Consider the following 13,063-nt stretch of genomic DNA (forward strand, 5'->3'; position numbering starts at 1 on the left):
CCAGCACGATGGGTTGTTTTATCATTTAAAAAAATGGCCAGAAATAGGACTGGGCACCATAACAAAAAATATCATTTCACAATACAAGACATCTTATATGATCACGATATACCTGTTCTGGGCAGCAAAGTGGCTCAGTGGTTAGCACTGTCGCCTCACACCAAGAAGGTTGCTGGCTCAAGTCCCGGCTGGACCAGTTGGCATTTCTGTGTGGAGTTTGCATGTTCTCCTGTTTTTGCGTGGGTTTGCTTCAGGTGATCTGGTTTCTCCCACAGTAAAGGTAAAATGAATGAACTAAATTGTCCATAGTGTATGAGTGTGCATGTATGAATGAGTGTGTATGGAGGTTTTTCAATACTGGGTTGTGGCTGGAAGGGTGAAACATATGCTGGAATAGTTGGTTCATTCCGCTGTGGCGACCTCTGAAATAGAGACTAGTGTTTGTCCGTAGTGTATGTGTGTGAATTTAAGTGCATGGGTGTTTCCCAGAGATGGGTTGCAGCATACACTCCGTAAAACATATGCTGGATAAGTTAACGGTTCCTTCCGCTGTGGCAACCCCAGATTAATAAAGGGACTTAGCCGAAAAGAAAATGAATGAATAAACGAACGAACTCGGATAAGGTCTTTCATTTCAGTTTATTTATCCAAAACAACCAGCTGGGAACCATTTACAGGTGCTGTGAAATATCATTGCACATACTGCAGCTATTTTTATTGATGATTACGCCAGAATCAGAATAAAGTTCCTAGTCATCTCAACTTTTCATTTTCCATCAGACTTAGTACACGATGTAACTACAAAAGTCAAGCTTTACATAGGAACATTATCAAAAAAAAAAACATTTTATGCTGATGGTCTATTCCGATTCAGTGATCTATGCTAAGCTGAGCTAAAAGTGCTCCTACAAGAGCCAATCCTGAAGATTGGCTGAATGCATTTAAAAATAGTAAAACTACAAGTTTAACTCTGGGGGAGTTGTAAACCTATTTGTCTTAATCAGTAAAAGGCAGTAAGAAATCAGAATTGATTTGATCAGTTCATTTTAAACTGGTAAGTGGGAACCCTGCATTTTTAGACTGTACTATGCCATTCATTTCTATATGTAATGTAGTGAAAGTATTACCTTCAGAGGATTGTCTTACTCTTATGCAGTATTTTCAATTTAAGACCAGAACAGAAAACTCAACACTGAAGTGCTCGTTGTAGAAAACTTATGTAGAGCCTTTCAAGCTTAACCCATCTATTCTTTTTAACCTCTTCAATTTAGTTTAGCTGCACCATAAGATGGATGCATAGCAGGAGTGTATAAGAAGCAGTATGTGTGGCCTTAGAAGGACCTGACAGACAGGGCTATAACTCCTCAGCAGGGAAGAGTGCCATAAACACTACATCAAGACCCAGGACAACCAGTCATCCATCTCTCAGACAACCAGGAGCCCATCCTGTAGAAGATAGCACTCTATACTGACTGAGGCAGTTACATAAAGAAGGCCTGATGTGAAGCAAAGATGTGTCTTTGCTTGATGCAAGGGAGAGGAAATGTGAAATAATGTGAAATGTGAATAAATAAAGTGTTTGAACCATATATAATACACTGGGGAAAATTATTCATTTGATTTATTAAATATTTTAAAGGTAAGTGGTTGCGAACAATTTATATGGGCTGAATTTAAACAAACAAATTAAGTCGAACATTACACAATTTATTGTTTAAATTTAGCCCATATAAATTGCTTGCGATCACATAAATCCAATCATTTATTCATTCATTTTCCTTCAGCTTAGTCTCAATTTCAGAGGTCACCACAGCGGAATGAACCACCAACTCCAATTCCAGCTTATGTTTTAGCGCATGCTTTCCAGCCGCAACCCAGTACTGGGAAACACCCATACACAGTCATTTACACACACTTCTTTTCAGCTTAGTCCCTTTATTAATCTTTATTAAGCCACAACGGAATGAACCGCCAACTATTCCAGCGTATGTTTTATGCAGCGGGTGCCCTTCCAGCCGCAACCCAGTACTGGGAAACACCCATACACACTCATTTACACACACACTATTACACTATGGCCAATTTAGTTTATTCAACTCACATGTGCCACATGTTTTTGGACTGTGGGGGAAACCGGAGGAAACCCACGCCACATTGGGAGAACACGCAAACTCTACACAGAAATGCCAACTGGTCCAGGCGGGACACCAGCTGGTAACAGGTTATTCGATGATCCTCTGTATCAAGTTTCTGAACGGGTGTTAGCGTTTTTTCTGAAAGCTACCTTAATGTATAAGTAGCTCAAACCCGATCATTCAGAGGCGGGAACCGGCGGACGTACAACAACTTTAATCATAAGGTAAACACAAAACATCTGCAGCTCCTTCACGAGACTAGACCCTTGGTAAACAATTGCTCCAATGGGCTCATGGCTATCAGCACCGCCCACACTCAGCCCAGTTACAAAGCCGACCAATCACAGAGCTTGTGCTACATGGCGTTGTGACTTGTGGTTACTTTTTTTTTTTTTAGAGGTGCGTGTCAGCGTCAGCCACGGTGAGGGGTCTGAGACCACGCGATGGCTGCACCGGACCATATACGTGTGCTTGACGCAGAAGTGTAAAGGCTAGATGCATGCGAAAGAAAATGTTAAATATTTAGATTAAAAAGTTTGAACAATATATAATACACTGAGAAAAAATAATTGGATTTACTAAATATTTTAAAAGGCAAGTGGTAGCAAACAATTTAAATGGGCTAAATTTAAACAAACAAATTAGGTTGATCATAAGTAAATTTAATTTGCTTAAATTCAGCCCTTATAAATTGCATGAAACTATTACCTTCAAAATATTTAGTAAATCCAATGAATAATTTTTTTTCAGTGTATGATTGTAGATTTCAAAGATTTTGATCAAATATTTTGGTTTCTTGGCTAACTGTAAACATCTAGAGGAGACATTAGTAGATTATTTTTCAGTAAAAATAAAATATATTAGGTGAGAACATAGATGAAAGCAACACTTTTTTTGTTTGAGGGTCTGTAACTTGGTGGTTGTTCTTACTAGATCTTTCAATTTTTATACATTGTCGCCACATTTGTCTACTATAAATATAACGCACTTGAACTGGATATAAACTCACCGATTATGCGAGTTAAAGCCAAATACGAAGAGTTCTGTTGTTATTTAAGGTTTTATACTTCTCCATTGAGTGATCACCGTGACCCTCGGCGCCTGCCTTGCGCATAGCCGTGTATTTATACTACTGCGTTTTGTTTGTATTGCTCTGCAATAACACTTCCGAAGCACTAGCTGGCACCAGGTTATGTTCAGGCGTTTAGTTAATGGGTCTTTAGTTTTTTTCTGATTGCTACCTTAATGTACAAGTAGCTAAAACTCGCTCATTCAGAGGCGGAAACTGGCAGACGTATAACAACTTTAATCATAAGGTAAACACAAAACACCTGGGGCGTCATGTACGAAGACTTGTGTTGAATTCATACTAAAACATTGCGTACGCACAAAGATGTAAATGTGCACACGCTGTAAAAAATTCAGATGTATGAACGACTGCGTACACAGAATCCCACGCATATTCTCTTTGTACATCCGAATTAACGTGAAACTGAGCACATGTGCACGAGCGCAAAACCCCTCCCTCCTCCCCCGTATGAATATGGTAATGACTCTACTTTGGCAAAACCAAATGAAAAAACAATGGCAAAAGTAAGCAAAAAGAGAAACTTTGAACAGAATGTGAATTGGAGGCAGGGCCGTGCACAGACATTTTGAGGGGCGGTGGCCCAAACCAAAAAAAGGGGCACTAAGTGGGTGGGTTCTTGCTAATACAAAATTTCCATTTGTTATAAAAATACAATTAAAAGAGAAAACAGTACACTCTGTAATAATTTCAGAACTATTTACTATATTACATTTTTATATTTACCTGTACCTTTAACAACAAAACATTTTTTGTCCTGAAAGATCTTGATAAGCTCATCTTTTGTGATTCACAATTACACATGGCTGATAATAACAGAAACTATTTACTGTTGGATGGACATTCTGAACATTTTCTGTCTTCGTCAACTTTACTTTGATTTGACTCTGAGGCAGTTTCTAGCATATCCCTTCCAGATTAACAGTCTTACCTACACCTGTCTGATTTAACTCATGCTCAGTGGTCTCTCCCTGACTCTGAGCCTGCTTTTGCCTCATCTTTAATGGAAAAATAAGTATTACACATTTAATTTAAGTGAGGTTTAATTATAAACTAATTTCGGGAGGATCACGTGCTTATGATTTATCACAGCCGGTCTCGTATTAAGCTAATCAGTATCATCCAATCATATGAGCCATAAGCTACTATAAATAACCACAGTTTTCAGTCCACTTTATCTTCGTTTGGAAGAAACCCCCCTTCCTCCCCATTCTCCTCCTTCACCTTAGATCGGGCGGCACGGAGGCCCAGTGGTTAGCACTGTTAGCCCCACAGCAAGAACACTGCCAACCCTGGTCCTGCCAGGTCGGTGGGTGTTTCTGTGGGGAGTTTGTATGTTCTCCCCGTGTCCGCGTGGGTTTTCCCTGGGTTCTCTGGTTTCCTCCCACCATCCAAATACATCATGCATAACAATGAAACATTTGTCTAGCCCCCTTGCTTTTTCCTCACGTGTTCCCTTAGCTACTGCAGACGGGGAGTTCTGAGATCCACCGAGCTCAGGCTCCCCTCTCGCTCTGCAAACGGGAGGAAGCCCCGGGCTCGAGGATCCCTTGAGCTCGGGGCTCTCTCCCGGGACAGCATGCCAAACAAGCTATTGATGAATCATCAGCTAAGTGTGAACTCTTGAATATTCATTCTTTCATTTTCTTTTCGGCTTAGTCCCTTTACCAATCTGGGGTCGCCACAGCGGAATGAACCACCAACCTATCCAGCATATGTTCTACACAGCGGATGCCCTTCCAGCCGCAATCCATCTCTGGGAAACATCCATACACACTCATACACTACGGACAATTTAGCCTACCCAATTCACCTATACCACATGTCTTTGGACTGGGGGGAAACTAGAGCACCCAGAGGAAACCCACGCGAATGAAGGGAGAACATGCAAACTCCTCACAGAAACGCCAACAGACCCAGCCAAGGCTCGAACCAGCAACCTTCTTGCTGTGATGCGACAGCACTACCTACTGTGCCACTGCGTTTTAAATTAATATTATACACCATAAATTTATATCAACTTTTAGAATATTATATATTAATTTATATAGTTTAACTATTTATAGGCCTACTATTTACATGGTAATAAAATTATGTGCCGTAGCCTAGATTACTAGTATCACCTAGGCCTAAGTGACTATAATGGAAAATATGGGCCTACTTAATTAGAGGACTTAAAAGTGTGACAAACACCGAAATTTTCTATATGTTGATTTATCTGCTGGCTTGCTGGAGCTTTAAAGTAATGTTTTCATTGTTGAACTGCCTTTAGCAGCCTCCCCTTCAATCTTTCTCTCTGTCTCTGTCTACTTTTTTGTAAAGGCATTGTTTTTTTTTTAAGTATTTTTGTCTACAAATGCCAACAACAGAAAATTGTTATTCATATTAGATCTGATTTTGATTAAACATTCAAATTCTAAGAAGGTGGATATTTAGCACAAGTTGTCAGCACTTTAAGAAGACCACTGACTGCAATGTGGATTGTAATGAGACTATCTACCTTTTAATGCAACGATCGTTAAGGACTGATATCTCCACTTTCCAGAGAGCCGGCACACAGATTGTGTGCGCAGTGGACTACGGCGCGGGCGGTAAAACATGGAGTGGACTAACGGAATCGGTGGATGTTTAGCGAACAGCCAGGGGCGGGGGAACGGAGGCGTTGGAGGGGGAGGGAGGGATCAGTCTGAGAGGGGCACCTAAGCCAATGAGGGCAGAGAGGCAGTGGCTCTAGCCCCCGGGCCAACCCCCTGTGCACGGCCCTGATTGGAGGTGCTCCTTTCGGAGGTAGATCGTAGAAAAACTGTGTTATTTGCAAATTTGTCCTCCAGAATTAATAACAAAAGAAAAAATAGAGTGGGAGAGTTTAGCTGACGCAGTTAAAGCAGTGCGGTCTGAACATCGCACTGTGAGTGAATTAAAAAAAGAAATGGTCCAATGTAAAGGTGTAAAATTTTGTAGTGTCTATTTAGGCCCACAGAACTGCCGCTCACTTGATATTTTCTCTTTTACGAACCATTCTCTGTAAACCCTAGAGATGGTTGTGCGTGAAAATCCCAGTAGATCAGCAGTTTCTGAAATACTCAGACCAGCCCGTCTGGCACCAACAAACATGCCACGTTGAAAGTCCCCTAAATCACCTTTCTTCCCCATTTTGATTCTCAGTTTGAACTGCAACAGATCATCTTGACCATGTGCATGCATTGCCTAAAGTCGCTGCCATGTTATTGGCTGATTAGAAATTTGCATTAATGGTGGACAGGTGTACCTAATAAAGTGGCCAGTGAGTAAGCGATGCATCACAAAGAGAAAAATAAACAAAACTTCAGTGCAAGATTACTGAATGCTGTAATATTATTGTGCCATTGCTCATTGATTGCATATCATGAAATTCTACCCAGTGTAGTGACAAAACATGTCATTTTCCATTCAGATTCTTTAAATAGGTTCTCTTAATCATGTTACAGTCATCAGATATTACTAACACTGTAACCATCTGTTTTATCACAAAGTTGGTATGCACTTTTCAGGAAGGTGGCTGTTTTCCAGTACCATAATGTTTTTGTTTGGGGTCAATTTGAGACAAACAAAAACAAACTGTAGAAAAATATAGTTAAATCAAGTAAATAATTGACAGGAGTAAACTGCTACAGCATGAGCACTAGGCTAATCAAAAGAAGAAAAAAACTAGCATGTAAAAATGTATTAATCCTGTTTCAGATATAGAAACTATTGCAGATCCCCAAACAGAAAGGAGATTAAGATCAAGAGGTCAGAATGGGTGCAAAAACCAAAAATTGCACTTACAGTACTCAGATATATCATTAATGGTTAAGTATATGGAAAGACTTAACAATAATGTAATTATACTGATCATTAATAAATGAATATTTAATGTAGCCATTGTTTTCAAGTAGCCATTACTTTTCCCGTGCCTTTGAATATATTGGTTTCTGCTAACAAAAACATTACATTCTGCTAACAAAAACTTTACTTTCTAATAGCAAAAACATAACTTCACTTCAGATATTTGTTTCAAAACCAAAATTTTCATTGCCAATTAATCTGTCATTGCTTGGACAAAGTGAGATTCGCATCTTCGAGAGTGGTCTACTGTAGTAACTCATAAACATTTATGGGCCATCAAAAAAAATTGTGTTTTAGAGTAAATACTTCATAAAATACAAAGACACACACTCAAAGCTTAATTCTAAAATATCAATGGAGGCTTCAAATCTAAAAATTTTAAACGTTATTCTGTACAGTCTTATATGAATGATCAAAATGACTGCTATGGCCATTCAAGTACTTTGAGAGTTCTGGTAGTTCCAGTGTTAAGGTTTGTCATTAGCTACCATATTTTTCCATCCACCAATTATTATGTGCCTATTTTGAAAAAAAAATGCCTACTGGAAATGCTGGAATTGCATAAAACATATACACACTCACACACACACACACACACACACACACACACACACACACACACACACACACACACACGCACGCACGCACGCACACACACACACACACACACACAAGTGAAGATGAAAAACTTTTTATCCAATAAGTAAAACAAAATAATTTACTGAATACATTCCAGTATGCGCATCGATAAAGTAATGTAGTTTTGTTTTCACAGACTATGTGATAATAAAACAGGCAGGATCAATGGACAAACCAGAGGACTGACCACATTGTAAAACATTTGAAATGTTGTTTTGGTCATTCTAAAGGTTGTTAGTCAAAGTCATTAAAGTGGTTGAGTATTATTACATACCAGAACCATCTTGAGTGGTTGTGCTTGCAAAAAGTGGTCTTGCACCTCTAAAATCATACAACGAACTGGCAAAGAAAAGAGAGAGTAGACCACAATAAATAGGGAAAAGCATACAAGGCACAGGTGAACATAGTTAGACAAACAATGACCTAACAAGGGGGTGTGGCAAGGGAAAACAAGAAGGCAGGGCGAGGGAAGCACATGGCCATCATAAACAAAAACAAAGCCTTGGCAGAGGCATTAAACAAAGACATGAGTGACAAGGCTGGATACTGACAAAATTAATTTATAATATAAGAATAAAGCCCCACATTGGCTTCTCCTAGAGAAAAGTTCATTTTCCTTTATGATATTTGGTGCCAGTCAATCAGGAAGTGACAATTTATTTCCCTTTGACCATTTTTTTTTCCCTGAAAATGTTTTATGTGATAATCCTGTTTTGAGCATAAGTCTAATTCACATATTTGGATAGAAACATATCAATTTAAGTACCTAATAACAATTGTTGGGACATTTTGGGGTTTCTCCAACCTAAATGATGATTCAAGTTTTTTTATGGACCTAACTTGTCACAGTTGTTCTAACAATCTGTTGTTTTCACAACCAGTGCTTTAATGTTTTGCATGGTCCATAGTCAATATGTCTTGTTTGTTGTGACAACTAACTAGCCTTGGGCTACTCCCAACAGTGTTGCCAACTCCCAACAGTGTTTTGTGGCAAAAGCCTGCTTAATAAATGCTGCCATAGATGACATCATACTGGAAAGTCTTGAAAACTAGATAAGACCTCACCAAGAAGTCACTAGATTTGATGCTAAATGATGGGCATCAAAACAAAACATAATCCTTATTTCCTTTCGCTTTTTCTTGTTTACTCAACTTTTGAAAACATCAGCTGCACTGACCTAAAATTATTTGTAAGTAATACAAAAAACATTTTGTTGGGTTAACATAAGATTATTAGTTTTCTAGAGAGATGAACTGCTCTGTAACAAAACATTTTAAGTTGTGTCAACTGAACAATTGGGTAACACTTTATAATAACTACACACTATAAATGATTTATTAAGCATTAGCAAATAGTTAATTCATTATTTGTTAAGCATTAACTCTACATTAATAAGCGTTAGTAAACAGTTTATAACTGCAGCTACAAATGCTCTATTCTTGACTTACAAACATATTTATAATGTGCTTAATAATTGTACTTTCATTCTTTGTTAATGATTTATTTTTCATTACTAAATTAAGTATTGCATTATTTACAAACCATTTGTATTTGAAAGTAGTTGAGGGTTTTTAGGATCATTCAGAATGAGTTAGTAAATGATTAATAAACTATTAAAATCAACGTTTATATGTCTTATTATTCAGGCATATATTAAGGGTTACTATGTATGTTAATAAATGCTTTATTAACTCAACTTCATCTAGTTTTGTGACCTAATCTAAAGTAAGGACTAATTATGTTAAATAAATCCCTTATAAATGACAAATAAAGGCTCAGTTAAATTCTAAACAGGAAAAATGACATTATTCATTCCTTTTCATTTAAAGATACACAAATAAAACTGTACTTCAAATGAAAAATAAATCTTTGCAACCTTATCTTAAATAAATTAACTGTAGAGTTTAAAAATTGCATATTATATTGTTGTTGTTTTATCCAGTTTTATGTCGTATTTTGACACTCCTGTTATTTGGCAATGTTTAAACTTTACAGTAATTTTATTTTTTTAGAAAAGATTGCAAGGATTATTGTTCATTTGATTCTGAGCCTTTAACTGTCATTTATGAGGGATTTATAAAGCATAAATAGTCCTCACTTTAGATTAGGTCACAAAATTGCATAAAGTTGAGTTAATAAAGCATTTATTAACATATTAGTTAACTATTAGTATATGTGTGAATAATAAGATATGTAAATGTTGATTTCAATAGTTTATTAATCATTTACTAACTCATTCTGAATGATCCTAAAAACCCTCAACTACTCTTAAATACAACTGGTTTGTAAATAATGCAATACTTAATTTAAATAAATCATTAACTAAGAATGAAAGTACAATTATTAAGCACATTATATAGGTGCTTATAAGTCAAGAATACAGCATTTGTAGCTGCAGGTATAAACTGCTTACTAACGTTTATTAATGTAGAGTTAATGCTTAACAAATATTGAATTCACTAGATGCTAATGCTTAGTAAATGATTCATAGTGTGTAGTTATTATAAAGTGTTACCAACAATTTTTGTCTGCAGAACTGAAATGCCTTAAGATGAGTGAACAAAAAAAAAACATAATCCTTATTTCCTTTCGTTTTTTTTTCTCATGTACTCAACTTGTGAAAACATCAGCTGCACTGACCTAAAATGTCTGAAGTTGAGTGAACAAAAAAACTCTTTTGGAAATTGGTACTAAGAAATAATACATATCAGAACAAACATAGTTCAATCAAAAATAAATAGATAAAACAGAGACAAATGTCAAAAAAACATTTAGACAGAATAAGATATAGAGAAGGAGGCATAACAATATCAATAAACAAGATAAGGATCAAAACATAGCAGGACAAAAAGGGAAAACCACTTTGTAATGCTTCACATGCAAATCAAGACTCAGCAAAGAGTCTGTGTGAATGAGGTGTCTTAATAGTCCTAGTAAACAGTCCAATATGAGCTTCCAGCTGTGTGTGTGTGTGTGTGTGTGTGTGTGTGTGTGTGTGTGTGTGTGTGTGTGTGCGTGTGTGTGTGTGTGTGTGTGTGTGTGTGTGTGTGTGTGTGTGTGTGTATGTGTGTGTGTGTGTGTGTGTGTGTGTGTTATCAGAAACTGGTTCCTCCATTTGAATTATAGTTTGAGCATTTGATTTGTCTTTTAATTATTACCGGATTTTACTGAGTTGTTCATGTAAATTAAATATCAAATACATGTGATTGCTCATTTGAGATCATTTGATTTGTCATTTGGGAAGTTGTTTTGAAAGTAACATTTTTTTATTTGATCTTTTTAGGCGTTTAGATTTTCATTTTGATGAGAAAATACTTCCATATACTGTACAGTTGAAGACAGAATTATTAGCCCCCCTTTGAATTTGTTTTTTTTTTAAATATTTCCCAAATTATGTTTAACAGAGCAAGGAAAATTTTTACAGTATGTCTGATAATATGGCGACGCAATGGCGCAGTAGGTAGTGCTGTCGCTCCACAGCAAGAAGGTCGCTGGTTCGAGCCTCAGCTGGGTCCGTTGGCATTTCTGTGTGGAGTTTGCATGTTCTCCCTGCGTTTTCATAGGTTTTCTCATAGGTGCTCCAGTTTCCCCCACAGTCCAAAGAAATGTGGTACAGGTGAATTGGGTAGGCTAAGTTGTCCATAGTGTATGAGTGTGAATGAGTGTGTGTGGATGTTTCCCAGAGATGGGTTGCAGCTGGAAGGGCATGTGCTGTGTAAAACATGTGTTGGATAAGTTTCATTTCGATTCATTCCGCTGTGGCGACCCCTGATTAATAAAGGGACTAAGCCAAAAAGAAAATGAATGAATGAATGTTGTTGTTGTTGTTGTTGTTGCTAATAATAATGAAATTATTGTTATCATTGATGCTAACATTCTTTGTTGTTGTTGTTTTTGTTAGGGTTAGAAACACTGCAACCTCTATTTTTTCTAGTGAGGAGGTCTGAGATTAACTCAACTTAAAGTAACAAGTTGGCAGAAGCTTTTTTGGGTGAACTTGCAAAGTTTTACTCTCAAAACTAATCTTTTTAACTTAATGAAGAGAATTATGATTTAGGTTAAGTATATGTGTTAAATGTGGTTGTACAGACATTTTTACTGAAATTTGCCAAACCAACGACAAAAAAAGTACAGATGCATAGATACAGATATAGATACAGATACATGCATGCTTTGCCTCTCAAGACATCCCACAGTTCTGTGCTATTGGGTAGTATACACAGTACATAAACATTTGCCATTTGCTTTCCTTTTTTCAGCGTATACTTTGTTCCATTTGAGAGATGGACTTGAATATTTCTTGGTTATCTCTAAAACTACATTTGTTGTAGATCATTAGACATGATGTGCCTTGGAAAACAACTTGGAAAACAACTTCTCTCGGGAGGAACATTCATACACAAAACACAGCAATGAGGCAGCAAGCCAAAACCGCCTTGGTTTGGGGCAGAGTGAGGATGTGCACACTGGAAACAGATCCCATCATTTCACATTTGATCAGTTTGAGAGGTTTGCCCTTGTGAGAGCAGCACAGACTGACACATCGGTAAATGTACCCAAATGTGGCTGTAGTAAAATCCTCAAATGTCTGAGCAGATATTGCATTATACAGTAGCAGAGTTGACCAGATATCAGTGCCATGAATTATGAATTTTGGGTGTAGAGGACTTATTGAGTCATAGAGGATTTATTTAATATCTACAGTCTAAAGTGTGTATTAGCTGTAATGAGAGAAGCAGTGCAATGTAGTAAAGGATATCTCAAGACTGAGAGTTTTGATCTAGAGAACTGTTCAATTCCATTGACATTAACTTACTTCACAAACATACACTACACATCTCACACCCACACACACCTGCTTTTTCTCACATGTGTCCCATAAACCAGTAGTGTTCATAGCCCATTTTACTTCCGCAGTATGACGCATTTCAAATAACTTGTAGAACTCCCTTGCAAATGCATAAATGCACAAATAATAAAGTAAAGCACTTGATAATTAATATCTGAAGGAGCACCTTGATGTCAAAATTACATTAAAAAAGTCAAAAATGCTAATTGATTTGATGTAATATCTTTGACATCTATTTTACATACACACATTACCTAACAAAAGCCGGCTTATATGAAAGGCAAAGGCGTCTAGATTATGCTTATTTTACCAAAATAAAATATGATCATGTCTTGATTTTAAAGTCATGGTGCAGTGGAAAAAGAATAATATTGTGTATGACTCCCATGAACCCATGGACTGCATCCATACATCTCTGCAATGACTCAAATAACTTCTTAATAAAGTCATCTGGAATAGCAAAAAAAAGCATTCTTGCAGGACTC

General features: G+C 37.1%; 1 protein-coding gene across 2 annotated transcripts in view; it reads left to right on the top strand.

Moving 5' to 3' along the window:
* cbfa2t3 (CBFA2/RUNX1 partner transcriptional co-repressor 3) overlaps positions 1–13,063 on the top strand; it is an 86,741-nt gene that overhangs the window by 17,914 nt on the left and 55,764 nt on the right. The window lies entirely within an intron of this gene.

Source organism: Danio aesculapii, chromosome 7 (genome assembly GCF_903798145.1).
Source record: "Danio aesculapii chromosome 7, fDanAes4.1, whole genome shotgun sequence".
NCBI lineage: Eukaryota > Metazoa > Chordata > Actinopteri > Cypriniformes > Danionidae > Danio > Danio aesculapii.